Source organism: Trachypithecus francoisi, unplaced genomic scaffold, assembly GCF_009764315.1.
Source record: "Trachypithecus francoisi isolate TF-2019V2 unplaced genomic scaffold, Tfra_2.0 Lachesis_group12, whole genome shotgun sequence".
Lineage (NCBI taxonomy): Eukaryota > Metazoa > Chordata > Mammalia > Primates > Cercopithecidae > Trachypithecus > Trachypithecus francoisi.
Window position 1 is genome coordinate 115797548 of NW_022681457.1, and position 14531 is coordinate 115812078.

The window sequence follows — 14531 nt, forward strand, 5'->3', positions numbered from 1 at the left end:
GCCACCATGCCTGGCTAATTTTTGTATTTTTAGTAGAGACGAGGTTTCACCATGTTGGCCAGGATGGTCTGGAACTCCTGACTTCAGGTGATCCACCCGCCTCGGCCTCCCAGAGTGCTGGGATTACAGGCGTGAGCCACTGCGCCTGGCCAAAGCACATTTTTTTTTTTCTTGTTTTAAGGGTGTGTATGTTTGTTTATATATTGTGTTTAACTTCAAAATGAGTGGCCTGTAAAATAGCATTTGTTCTGCCCAGATTTCATTTTACAGGGAAATAAATGCTACAGTTATGACTCAGATTAAACAAATTATAAAATGAGGAAACCGTGATACTCAGAGAGACACAGGGTGTACGGATGGTACCATTTTAAGTAGGTTATTCAGGGATGGCTTCTCTGAAGAGGTGACATTTGAACAAGGCCTTGAACAGGCTAAGGAACCATGCAGAGGTATAGGAATAGAGCTTTCCAGGCAGAGGTAACATCAAATGCAAAAGCTCCGAGGTGGAAGCCTGTTGGTTTGGTCAAGGAACAGTGGAAAAACTCTGGGAGAACAGTAGGAGGTGATACCAGGAAAGAGGGGCAGGAGCCAGGTCATAAAGTTCGCTGTGGACCATGCTAAGACTCTGGCTTTCATTCCAAGTATAATGCCACTGGAAGGTATTCATCAGGGTATGTGTGACAGAATCTGATCTCTATCTTACAAAGATCACTTTGGCTGCTGTGTGAAAGTTAGACTGTGCTCTTTACCAGCTGGAACTGTGGAGGGTGTTGAAGACAAGAAGGTTCCCGCTGTGCCAGAAACCCTTAAGAAAAAGCAAAGGAATTTCACAGAACTGAAGATCAAGCGCCTAAGAAAGAAGTTCGCCCAAAACATGCTTTGAAAGGCAGGGAGGAAGCTTATCTACGAAAAAGCAAAGCACTATCATAAGGAATACAGGCAGATGTACAGAACTGAAATTCGAATGGCAAGGATGGCAAGAAAAGCTGGCAACTTCTATGTACGTACAGAACCCAAATTGGCCGTTGTCATCAGGATCAGAGGTATCAGTGTTGTGAGCCCAGAGGTCCGAAAGGTGTTGCAGCTTCTTTGCCTTTGTCAGATCTTCAATGGAATATCTGTGAAGCTCAACAAGGCTTCAATTAACATGCTGAGGATTGTAGAGCCATATATTACATGAGGGAACCCAAATCTGAAGTCAGTAAATGAAATAATCTGCAAGCGTGGTTATGGCAAAATCAATAAGCAAATTGCTTTGACAGATAATGCTGTGATTGCTCTATCTCTTGGTAAATATGACATCATCTGCACGGAGGATCTGATTCATGAGATCTATACTGTTGGAAAACACTTTAAAAAAGCAAATAACGGGCCGGGCGCGGTGGCTCAAGCCTGTAATCCCAGCACTTTTGGGAGGCCGAGATGGGCGGATCACGAGGTCAGGAGATCGAGACCATCCTGGCTAACCCAGTGAAGCCCCGTCTCTACTAAAAAATACAAAAAACTAGCCGGGCAAGGTGGCGGGCGCCTGTAGTCCCAGCTACTCGGGAGGCTGAGGCAGGAGAATGGCGTAAACCCGGGAGGCGGAGCTTGCAGTGGGCTGAGATCCGGCCACTGCACTCCAGTCTGGGTGACAGAGCGAGACTCCGTCTCAAAAAAAAAAAAAAAAAAAAGCAAATAACTTTCTGTGGCCCTTCAAATTATTTTCTCCACAAGGTAGAATGAAGATAAACCACTCATTTTGTAGAAGGTGGAGATGCTGGCAACAGGGAGGGCCAGACCAACAGGCTTCTTAGAAGAATGAACTGAGGTGTCTACCACGATTGCTTTTCTAGTCTGATCAGTTTAAATAAACAGTAACTGCTCTCAAGTTGAAAACAAAGAAAGTCAGACTGCTGCCAGTCAGAGTGGAAGCAGGCAGACTGATGAGGAGTGTGGCCAGACTCTGCAAGGGATATGCTGTGGGCCTGAGTTAGTGTGGTTGTGGTAGAGGTGATGAAGAGTGGTTGGGTTTGGGATTTGATAAAATGATGTGTTGTGAGATGTGAAAGTCTTACCAGTATTTAAAAAAACAGCTTAAGGCAGGCTGAGTGCGGTAGCTCACGCCTGTGATCCCAGCACTTTGGGAGGCCGAGGTGGGCAGATCATTTGAGGTCAGGAATTTGAGACCAGCCTGGCCAACATGGTGAAACCCCATCTCTACTAAAAACACAAAAATTAGCTGGGTGTGGTGGCAGGCACCTGTAGTCTCAGCTACTCAGGAGGCTGAGGTAGTAGAATCGCTTGAACTGGGGAGGCGGAGGTTGCAGTAGTGAGCCAAGCTTGTGCCATCGCACTCTGGCCTGGGGTACAAGAGCGAGACTTCGTCTCAAAAAAATGCAGCTCAAGGCAAACTATGAGTTAATTAGAGTTTAAAATGCCTTTCTCTTCGAAGTATTTCATAGATTCTGTATCCTTGAAATTCTTCTGTTGGAGAATGGAACCAGAAAAGGTAAGGACTAGGACTTGGTTGCATTGTGAATCCACTTGCTGATGAAACAAGAAAGATTGCATGACAGCAGATGTGCATGTTTTCCTCTGTAATGGTCATTGATTTAATATAAAAGATATGTCTGAAGAATGTATGCTTGAATAAGTAATATGTTGAATTCTGGTGTTTGGTGTGATTGTGTTAGCCTAGACCTGTTTAGTAGTAACTGTGAAATATGTTGCAGGAATAATAAGGAATGTAGTGGGTGCTTTTCTGCTGTTACCAGAATCCATTAACAGGTTTTCCTATGCTTGACTGCCTTTCATTGTTATGCTTTATGGTTCATGCTGAAGGCGTGTGTAAATGACATCTCTTCTATGGTTTCTCAAGGTCTTAAAAACAGTGTTGTTTTTTGAGTAAACATCTGTTTATTCCATAGTAAGGATAGATGCTAGACAGGTTATGACTTACTTTGGTTCTGCTGCCCTACTTTGGATAAGATTTTACCTAGGTGGAGCATTGGATCATGTTCTTGAGCTGTATGGAACTTTGACTCATGTGAATGCTTCACACTGATGGCCACCCTTTGTTGCTTAAGTTGGTAGAGACATAAGCTCATCCTGAGTAAACCTTTTAGTGTACAAGGTTCTGTGAAAAGTGGGTGAGGGTACTTCTCAAGCCATTAAATTGTAGTGGACTGTCTTTTTTTTCTTTAGCAAAATTAGGTTTTGGGAGTATGAAATTTAAACTTGTTTCTGCCATTTGTAAGATACGAAGTCATAGTATGAGTATTTTTGGGGTTTTGTTTGCTTTTTTTAGAGTTGGGGTCTTTTAGGATAGAATTCCCTTTTCCTTAACCACTTAAAGCTTGAGAACAAAGATTTGGAAACCTTTTTTGGGTAGCAGATCACTTTATTAATCTGATAAAAACTGTGGATTCTGTTTCCAGAAAAAGACATATACATATACATGTTTGTTCAACAGATTTAATCAGCACGTATTTATTGAATAGCTACCATCTGCCAGGCATAGTTTATAGATATTTAGGATACACCAGTGAACAAAAGAGAAAAAAAAAAAAACCCAAACAAACCTAAAAACCCTGCCTCTGTGGAGCTTATATTCTAGTGGAATCCAGTGGGTAATAAACAAGAATGTTATGTAGTATATTAGAATATGATAAATGCTGTGGAAAAAAAACAGATACTGTAAGGGAATTGGAAATAAATGGGAAGATGGTGGTTGTTGCAATTTAAATAGGGGAGTCAGGATAGACCTCATAGAGAGGATGATGTTTGAGCAAAAGGCTAAAATAAAATGTATAGGAGTTAGCCCTGCAGAGTTCTGCAGCATGAGCTTCCCAGACAGAGGAGAATAGTTAGTGGAAGTGTCCTAAAGTGGACACAAGGAAGACAGCGTGGTGGGAGCAGAATGAGCAGGGGCTAGAGTGGTGTGTCAGTTTCCTGGGGCTGCCATTACAAGCACATACTTGGTGGCTTAACACAACAGACATTTATTGTGCCACAGTTGTGGAGGTCAGAAGTCTGAAATCAAGATGTCGGTTGGCAGGGTTTGTTCCTTCTGGGGGCTCTTAGGGACAGCCCATCCTGTACTTCCTCCTTGCTTCTGGTGGCTCCTGGCAATCTTCGGTGGCAGTCCCCAGGAACCGGGGGTTAGGACTTGGACACATCTTTCTGAGGACCTCCCATTCAGAGTTTACGTTGTCTGTTTTGACTTCTGAGGTAGGTGTGCACCGGTAAGGGGTGGGGGCACATAAAGGTGTTCCTTGGGGCCCTTTTAAGGACTTTGGCTGAAATTGAAATGGGGAAGGCACTGGATGGTTTTGAGCAAAGAAGTGACATGCTGTGATTGGCATTTTCTCTTCTTTCTTTTTTAAAAGAATTTGATTTCTGCTTTGTAGAGACAGCTCTCTCTGGGTTGCCCATGCTTTTCTCAAACTCCTAAGTTCAAACAGTCCTCCCACTTCGGCCTCCCATAGTGCATTATTTGCATGGTAAAAGGACAGAAGACTCCTTTGTGGACAGTAGATTGGGACAACAGGCTAGAAATAACGAGATAGGTGGGAGGCTATCATGCTAATTATTCATGTGAGAAATGATGGTGCTTACATCCATTTGCTAGTAGACTTGTGAAAAGTGTATGACTTCTGGATGTATTTTGAAGATCGAGCGACAGTATTTTCTGATGAGTTTTTAAATTTTTTTAGTCAGGGTCTCACTCTGTTGCCCAGGCTGGAGTGCGGTGGTGTGATCACGGCTCACTGCAGCCTTGACCTCCCTGGCTCAGGTGATCCTTCTACCTAAGCCTCCCAAGTAGATAGGACTATAGGCGTGTGCCACCATGCTCAGCTAATTTTAAAAATTTTCTGTCTGGGCGCAGTGGCTCAAGCCTGTAATCCCAGCACTTTGGGAGGCCGAGACGGGCAGATCACGAGGTCAGAAGATCGAGACCATCCTGGCTAACACAGTGAAACCCCGTCTCTACTAAAAAAATACAAAAAACTAGCCGGACGAGGTGGCAGGCGCCTGTAGTCCCAGCTACTTGGGAGGCTGAGGCAGGAGAATGGCGTGAACCCGGGAGGCGGAGTTTGCAGTGAGGCGAGATCTGGCCACTGCCCTCCAGCCTGGGCGACAGAGCCAGACTCCGCCTCAAAAAAAAAAAATTTTTTTTTTCTGTAGAAATGGGATCTCACTATGTTGCCCAGGCTGGTCTTGAACTACTGGGTTCACATGATCCTCTTGTCTTGCCCTCCCCAAGTGTTGGGATTATAGGTATGAGCCACCATGCCTGGTCTCTGATGAGTTTCACTGTAGGGTAGGGGTGAAAGAAAGGAGTCAAGGATGAATCCAAGGTTTGGGACTGCGCAGCTTAAAGGATGGGGGTGTCAGGAGCTGACATGGGAAGGCTGTGTTTAGAGCAGGTTGTTTGTTAGTTTGTTTGTTTTTTTAAGATCGAGTCTTACTTTGTCGCCTAGGCTGGAGTGCAGTGGCGCAATCTCGGCTCACTTCAACCTCCGCCTCTCAGGTTCAAGTGACTCTCCTGCCTCGGCCTCCTGAGTAGCTGAGACTGCAAGTGCCTGCCACCATACCCAGCTAATTTTTGTATTTTTGGTAGAGGCAGGGTTTCACCACGTTGGCCAGGCTGGTCTCGAATTCCTGAACTCAAGTGATCTGCCCACCTCAGCCTCCCAAAGTGCTGGGATTACAGGCGTGAGCCACCGCACCTGGCCTCTTGAGCTTAGTTTGGACACACTGAGATTAACGCTGTATTAGATACACAAGTGGAGATGCCAAGTAGACAGTTTTAAGATGGTGTGAGAGTCTGGAATTCATGTGAGAAACCTGGGTTGGAGATACATAGTTGTGAGTATGTGGCAAGTGTAAGTAAAGTAAAGCTAGGAAACCAGAGGAGATTACCAGTGGAGTACAGGGGAGAGAAGAGAAAAGGTTCAAGGGCAAAGTCCAGGGACGTTAAAAAGTCTGAGACAACAGCAACAAAAGCTGAGAAGAGATAAGCAAAAAAGGAGGAAAACCAAGAAATCGTAGACTACATTATATGGCATCCTGGAAGCCAAATGAGAAAAATGTATTCAAGCAGGAGGGGCAGATGAAGTGTGTCAAAAATCTGCTAAAAATTAGCTTAGGACTGAGAACTTATCATTGGATTTAGCAATGTGGAGAGATGATCTTGGCAAGATTAGTTTCAGTGGAGGGTTTGGTTCAACATTCTTACTGGAGTGGGTTTAAGAGAGAATGAAAGCAGAATTTGAGAGAGTAAGTATAGCACCTTTTTGAGGATATTTGCTGTAAAGGAGAATAGAGAAGTAGGGTTGGAGCTAGTGGAAAATCAGTGAAGACATTTATAGAAGTAGCATGCTGTCTCAAAATCAGGTATAATTTCAGGGGATTAATGGGTACCCCAAATCCCTCTGTGAACCTGCAATTTAAAAACTGCTTGTCAGTAAAACCATGAGGCAGTAACTTCACTTCCTTCCTTGCGATTTCTCTTTTGTATTAAGATGTTTCATGGTTTGGTAATTAGATCAGTACATGGAATGACAATTCCTATGTGTCTTCAGTTTTCTTTCTGAGGAATAGGCCTCAGTGGAAATTGGCCTTACATTTTTGGAAATCTATTTTATGCTAAGTATTTACCCAGGCATTCTAGATGAATTTAATCTTTATCACAATCCTATGTAACAGGTATTACCCCCATTTTATTATTGTGGGAAAATGGAGGCACGGAGAGATTCAGTAACTTTCCCAGAGTAACTTAGCTAGGAAATGGCAGAACAGTTTTATTTGGTTTGTTATTATGTATTTGTTTTAAGACAGGGTCTTACCCTGTTGCCCAGGCTGGAGAGCAGTAGGACAGTCATAGCTCACTGCAGCCTTGACTTCCCAGGCTTAAGCAGCCCTCCCACCTCAGCCTCTGGGAACACAGGCCTGTGCCACCACACCCAGCTAATTAAAATAATTTTTTTTTTTTTTTTTTTTTTTGAGACGGAGTCTTGCTCTGTTGACGGGCTCTGGAGTACAGCGGCACAATCTTGGCTCACTGCAACCTCCGCCTCCTGGGTTCAAGTGATTTTCCTCCCTCAGCCTCCTGAGTAGCTGGGACAACAGATGTGTGCCACTATGCCCAGCTAATTTTTGTATTTTTAGTAGAGACGGGGTTTCACCATGTTGGCCAGAATAGTCTCAATCTCTTGACCTTGTGATCCGCCTGCCTTGGGCTCCCAAAACCAAAGTGCTGGGATTGCAGGCGTGAGCCACCATGCCTGGCCAAGAATTTTTTTTTTTTTTTTGTAGAGACAAGATCTCACTATGTTGCCCAGGCTGGTCTCAACCCTGGGCTCAAGTGATCCTTCTACCTTGGTCTCCCAGAGTGCTGCGATTACAGACATGAGCTACCACGCCTGGCCTCATGGTTCTTTAATTGTGGATGCTGATAAAGTTTGTGAGTGTGGGGCAGAGAAGTGAGGTGTAGGTACGTGTTGAAGGGCAAGTGGTGCTTGGGAATTCTTTCAGATTTTCAACTGAAAGATTCTCTGAAAGAGGAAGCATTGTCCTCATGGATTGCTCTCAGATGACATAAAATAGATATAGTAAGATTATAATAATTTTTATTTTAAGGACTTGAGAATAGCTTCTTTTCCTCCAGCAGAGAGGTAAGCATCCTGTTCCATTGTGTGAGAGTTGTTGGCTGGCACACAGATCTACTTTTTCTATTTCCAGCAGGTGAAATCACTTCCTCTTCACCTGTACTTTATTTTCTGGTCATTTTGACAGTAGGGCCTGATATTTTGGTATACCGTGCATGGCATTGTTCTGTTGACTCAGATGACCTAAATTACTTGCTGTTTATTGTAAAGTGGTTCAAGTATGCTTTGAGGTCCTAGAGTTAAAAATGGATGATTCTGAGTCAGTGTGGCTTGAAGAGCAGGTCACTGAGGATCTCATAGTCCAGTGGGATGCAGCATTTGATCTGCTCCAGGTCGCATCCCCTTTTTCTCTGCTGTTTGTGTTAGTCTTTGCTTTCTGAGGTAACTTAGGCATGTACTCGCTGTAATGTCTACCCAAAGCCAGTCTTATTAAGACCAGCCAAGGCCAGGAAATGAGGAGGAAATAATACATACGAGGGTGCTGGAGCCCAAACAGGTTGTCCTTTACCCCGAGGTACAGGTCAAATTAATGACAGAGCTGGCCTTAGAACCCAGTCTTCTTAATGCCTGAGTTAGTGACTTAGGCATTTTTTTTTTGAGACAGAATCTTGCCACCCGAGTAGCTGGGATTACAGGTGCGCAACACCATGCCTGGCTAATTTTTGTATTTTTTTGTGGAGATAGGGTTTCACCATGTTGGCCATGCTGGTCTTCAACTCCCGGCCTCAAGTGATCCGCCTGCCTCGACCTCCCAAAGTGCTGGGATTACAGGCATAAGCTGCTCCCGGCGACTAAGTTAATGTTTTTTAAATAAAGGAGTGTAAGCACTTTTATGTAATCATAAGTTTTAATCATCATTATAATGAATGCATAATGTATCATAAGTGTTCTGTTTTTTACTGTTGTAACACTATGGATCTTTTTATTTTCATTCAGTAAATAAGTAATTGTCATTATTCTAGGCACTGAGGATATGATGATGAATAAATAGAAAAAGATCTCTGCTCTCATGGAGTTTACATTCTTTCTTTTTTTTTTTGAGACAGAGTCTTGCTGGAGTGCAGTGGTGTGATCTTGGCTCACTGTAGCCTCTGCCTCCCGGGTTCAAGCAATTCTCCTGTCTCAGCCTCCTGAGTACCTGGGACTGCAGGCACCTGCTACCATGCCCGGCTAATTTTTATATTTTTAGTAGAGAGAGGGTTTCACCTTGTTGGTCAGGCTGATCTTGAGCTCCTGGACCTCAGTTGATCCACCCACCTCGGCCTCTCAAAGTGCTGGGATTACAGGTGTGAGCCACTAATTTTTGTATTTTTAGTAGAGATGGGGTTTCACCATGTTGTTGGCCAGGCTGGTCTCGAACTCCTAACCTCGTGATCTGCCCACCTCAGCCTCCCAAACCGCTAGGATTACAGGCGTGAGCCACTGTGCCCGGCTGGGATGTATATTCTAGCAGATAAATGTCATCTCATATTTACAATTATTTCCTTAGGATACAGTCTAAGTAATGTTACGCATAAAATTGTTTAGTAACTGGAGTGGGCGTGGTGGCTCATGCCTGTAATCCCAGCACTTTGGGAGGTCGAGACAGGCAGATTTCTTGAGGTCAGGAGTTCGAGACCAGCCTGGCCAACATGGCAAAACCCCATCTCTACTAAAAATACAAAAATTAGCCAGGCCTGGTGGCGCATCCCTGTAATCCCAGCCACTTGGGAGCTGAGGCAGGAGAATTGCTTGAACCCAAGAGACAGAGGTTGCAGTGAGCCAAGATTGCACCACTGCACTCTAGCCTGAGTGACAGAGCGAGACGGTCTCAAAACAAAACCAAAACCAACACTGTTTAGTAACTGTATTTCTTTTTTTTTTTTTTTTTGGGAAACGAGATTACAGTGGCATGATCTTGACTCACTGCAGCATCCGCCTCCTGGACTCAAGCGATCCTCCTTCCTCAGCCTCCTGAGTAGCTGGGACTACAGGCACATACCACCACAACTGAGTAGTTTTTGTATTTTTTGCAGAGACGGGGTTTTGCCATGTTGCCCAGGCTGGTCTTGAACTCCTGGGCTCAAGCGATTCTCCTGCCTCGGCTTCCCGAAGTGCTGGAGTTACAGTTATGAGCCATCACTCCCGAACCACTGTATTTCTGAACATCAGAATCAGCTTTCTTTTAAGCTCTGTAAAAAATGAAGTCTTTTATGGTATTTTTCTTTGCTTAAAATGTATAGTGTTTGCTCTGTCACATACAAGTGCTATCACAAATTAAACTGAGTAGGGACCTCTGAAAGGAAGTTGAAGTATCATCAGTTCTTGATAAGTAAAGAACATTTTCACTAGATTGCTAAAATATATAAATAGATCTTGTGATTTTTGGCATGCCTGAGAAAATTTTCAGGTAATTTATTGTAAATTTAACTGTACATCAAGAAACATCTTCTTAGAGCTGAATACAGCAGAGAGACTTTAAGACAACAGTCTATGTGGGGTCATCACAGTGAGAATTATTTGATACTTTGACTGTCTAATATATCGGATAACTTTTATGTAATGGCTTGAGGTGAGTCAGTTCTTGCGGTTTGTTTAGTGTGGTGACTGTAAGAAACGGTTGGAGAAAAGGAATGATTGAGCTGCTGTATTCTTATTACTTCTAATTACCCATTCTTCAGGGTAGATAGTATTATTACTCATTTCCAGATGAGGAAATGGAGGTTCAGAGAATTAATTTGTGCAGGGTATCACTATTAGTAATATAACATTTGGGCTTCAAATTGAGGTCTGGGTAGTTAAAGCTTTTTTTTTTTTTTTACCATACCATATACTTTTATTAAAAGTATGACACTTTGGGGCCGGGCGCGGTGGCTCACGCCTTTAATCCTAGCACTTTGGGAGGCCGAGGCAGGCGGATCACGAGGTCAGGAATTGAGACCATCCTGGCTAATGCGGTGAAACCCCGTCTCTGCTAAAAAAAAAAAAAAAAAAACGAAAATTAGCCAGGTGAGGTGGTGGGCACCTGTAGTCCCAGCTACTCAGGAGGCTGAGGCAGGAGAATGGTGTGAACCCAGGAGGCGGAACTTGTAGTGAGCCGAGATTGTGCCACTGCACTCCAGCCTGGGTGACAGAGGAAGACTCCGTCTCAAAAAAAAAAAAAAAAGTATGACACTTTGTTTTCAGAGTGACCTGTCTCAGACTACTGTTTTCTTTTAATTTCATGTAGAAAATATAATGTTCATTCTCTTCTGTTTTCCTATTTTCTTGATATTTTTATTCAAAAAATTCTAAAAATTAAACCTAGGCTTGGCTATTCTCTTTGTTCTTTCTCCCTTCACAGTCACCTCTATTATTAAATTTTAATGGTATAAAACATAAGAAAAATATTTGGTGACACTTGATAGTATGTATTTTCTAGAAAGGCAAAGAGAAAATCTGGACTTCTTGGATAAGCCAATACTTTCTGGAAATGGAAGCACCCATATAACTTAACTTGTTAAGTAGGTTGCAGTGTAAATGTTAGCAGATGAAATATTGATAACTTTCTTTCTTGTTCTACTTAGAGCTCCTTCGGTGAAGTGCTTATTGGCTTCACTCAGAATAAGTGGTTCTAATTTTTGACTTTGATACTGTTTTAACATTCAGTAAAAGAAAGTATTTAGGTCTGGTGTGGTGGCTCATGCCTGTAATCCTTGCACTTTGGGAGGTGGAGACAGGCAGATAGCTTCAGCCCAGGAGTTCGAGACCAGCCTGGGCAATATTGTGAAACCCCACCTACACACACACACACACACACACACACACACACACCACCCACCCACCCATGGTGGTGCATGTGGGAGGATCACCTGATCCCGGGGAGGTTGAGGCTGCAGTGAGCCATGATGGTGCCACTGCACTCCAGCCTGGGTGACAGTGACACACTGCCTCAAAATAAATAAATAAATAAAAGAAAAAAGAATTTAAGGGGAAGTTCAAACATTGATGGTTTTTAGAAGAAGGAAAGAGGAAAACTTAGTTATAAAATTTGGTGAGTTGTATATTACATACTTAATAGAATGAAACAGTGTTTTGGGGCTAGGCGTGGTGGCTCATACCTGTAGTCCTGCACTTTGGGAGGCCAAGCCGGGCAGATCACATGAAGTTCAAGACCAACCTGGCCAACATGGTGAAACCCTGTCTCTACTCAAAATACAACAATTAGTGGGGCATGGTGGCGTGCATCTGTATTCCCAGCTACTTGGAAGGCTGAGGCACTAGAATCGCTTGAACCTGGAAAGCAGAGGTTGCAGTGAGCCAGTATCATGCCACTGCAGTCCAGCCTGGGTGACAAAGGGAGCCCCTGTCTTAAAAAAGAAAAGAATGAGACAGTGAAGAAAGTAACCTGCTAACTTCAGGTGAGTGAAAAAATTAAAAAATTACTGAGCCATTTAAAGTGAAAGGAAATTTAAAGTTTAGGAAATTTATATAACAAATGGTTTGTGAAAATAGGAAGAATGTATTATTGTGTTATGAATAATGAACAGATGAAGAATTTAGAGATTATTACAATTGGTATGGAAACTATGTACTAATTTGGTGTTTACTTGAATATATTTAAACTAATTATGAACCATGTTTTCAGTGGCAAGATTTCTTAGTTAAGCAAAAGTTTAGCCTGGGTTCGAGAGGCTGTGTGGCATGATTGCTAAGAACACAGATGCAGAATCCAAGACTGCCTGGGTTTAAATCTGAGCTCTACCACATAGAAGCTTTATATTAATGAGGAAGTTACTTAACCTCCCTGGGCCTCAGCTTCCCCAATACAAAATGGAGATAGTAATAATACCTACCTCATAAAATTGTTATAAGAGTTAGATGAGTTAATATGTGCAAAACTTAAGTGAGGAAAGAGGTAAAATATTCCAGTGTTTATCAAACACCCATCATGTGTATTTTATTTATTTATTTTTTGTTTTTATGTTAGTTACTTGTTTTCTAGAAAACATGAAATAACTAGCATGTGTGTTTAATGTTAGGTGCTAGAAAATACAGTTAAGGGAAAAAAATTGTTTTTTAAAAAAGTTTATTTGTTTAGTTTTTAGAGGCAAGATCTTACTGTGTTGATCCAGGCTGGAGCATAGTGGCGTGATTGTAGCTCACTGCAGCCTCTGCTTCTGGGCTCAAGAGATCCTCTCATCTCAGCTTCCTGAGTAGCTGGGACTACAGGTATGTGCCACCACATCTGGCTAATTTTATTTTTTTTTGTTTTTTGCTGAGACCGGGTCAGGGTCTTACTTTGTTGCCCAGGCTGGTCTTGAATGTCTAGCTTCAAGAAGTCTTCCTGCCTCGGCCTCCCAAATTGTTGGGATTATAGGTGTGAGCCACTGTTCCTGGCCCAGAAAAAATTTATAAAGAAAGAAGAAATGTGGCCGGGCGTGGTGACTCATGCCTGTAATCCCAGCACTTTGGGAGGCCAAGGCAGGCGGATCACAAGGTCAAGAGATCAAGACCATCCTGGCCAACATGGTGAAACCCTGTCTCTACTAAAAATACAAAAATTAGCCGGGCGTGGTGGCATGCACCTGTAGTCCCAGCTACTTGGGAGGCTGAGGCAGGAGAATCGCTTGAACCCAGGAGGCGGAGGTTGCAGTGAGTTGAGATCGCGCCACTGCACTCCAGCCTGCTGACAGAGCGAGACTCTGTCTCAAAATAAAAAGAAAGAAGAAATGCTACTATGAAAGCAGATATGGGGCTTTTCACATGATTTAATTCTCCTCAGCTGGAATAATGAAATAATTTTTAAGGAAAAGCAGATGAGGGTTGGACTATTGAGGAGTTAAAATATCCACCAATGAATGAGCACTTTCATGTTGATCATGTTTATGTCTTTGAGAAGATGAGATAAAGCATGATTTTATTCTGTATAATAGGCTAGTAATTCTTGTTTGATTCTTTTAAGTCATTGAAATAAATTAGATTTCTTGTAGGTTTTAATAGTTTGCCAAAATGATGGCTGGGTGTAGTGGCTCACACCTGTAATCCTAGCACTTTGGGAGGCTGAGGTGGGCGGATCACCTGAGGTCGGGAGTTCGAGACCAGCCTGACCAACATGGAGAAACCCCATCTCTACTAAAAATACAAAATTAGCCGGGCGTGGTGGCACATGCCCGTAATCCCAGCTACTAGAGAGCCTGAGGCAGGAGAATCGCTTGGACCTGGGAGGCGGAGGTTGCAGTGAGCTGAGATCATGCTGTTGTGCTCCAGCCTGGGCAACAAGAGTGAAACTCTATTTCTGGGAAAAAAAAAAAAAAAAAAAAAGTAGTTTGCCAGAGTGAAGGAGATAATATTAAATTCCTACAAGCAGTGAGTGTAAACCAGAGAAAGTAGAAGTGAAGTCTGAAACTTGCTGAAATGAGGAAAACTGAGAACCAAAGAAAGACAGTTTCTGTTGAGGCTGGAGAACAAATGCATCTGGAGTATTCAGGATTGCTGGTGATGATGGCCAGAGAATGGGATGACTTGATTGAATGGCTTTAGAGGTGGAGCAAGTTGTGGCTGCGTGTGTGGGTTCGTGGAGAGAGGACACCTAGGAACCAGGTACCTGGTTAGATGAGTACATTTTTGTTGCCATCACCCTGGATTATGACAGGATCCCATTGAAAAGGAAGGCTATGAGCTGATGTCAAAGACTTGAGTAAATGAGTGGGAACGATCACCTAGAGATCATTCTGTTAAAATTCTATGGCAGTTCTTTTGTGACAGTTCTTCTTCTCATTGTCTTTGACTATCATTGATATCAAATGTACGTACAGCGTTGTAACTTGCTTTACATATAACTTTATTTGGAGATGGTATCTCTTCGCTGTGTCATCCAGGCTGGAGTGCAGTGGTGCAATCTCAGCTCACTGTAAT

The 14531-nt window shown here is 43.0% G+C and overlaps 1 protein-coding gene and 1 pseudogene across 4 annotated transcripts in view; both read left to right on the forward strand.

Moving 5' to 3' along the window:
• The window catches only part of RERE (arginine-glutamic acid dipeptide repeats), a 476263-nt gene that overhangs the window by 34846 nt on the left and 426886 nt on the right, over nt 1-14531 (forward strand). The gene's annotated exons all lie outside the window — the stretch shown is intronic.
• Nucleotides 704-2111, forward strand: LOC117093370 (annotated as a pseudogene).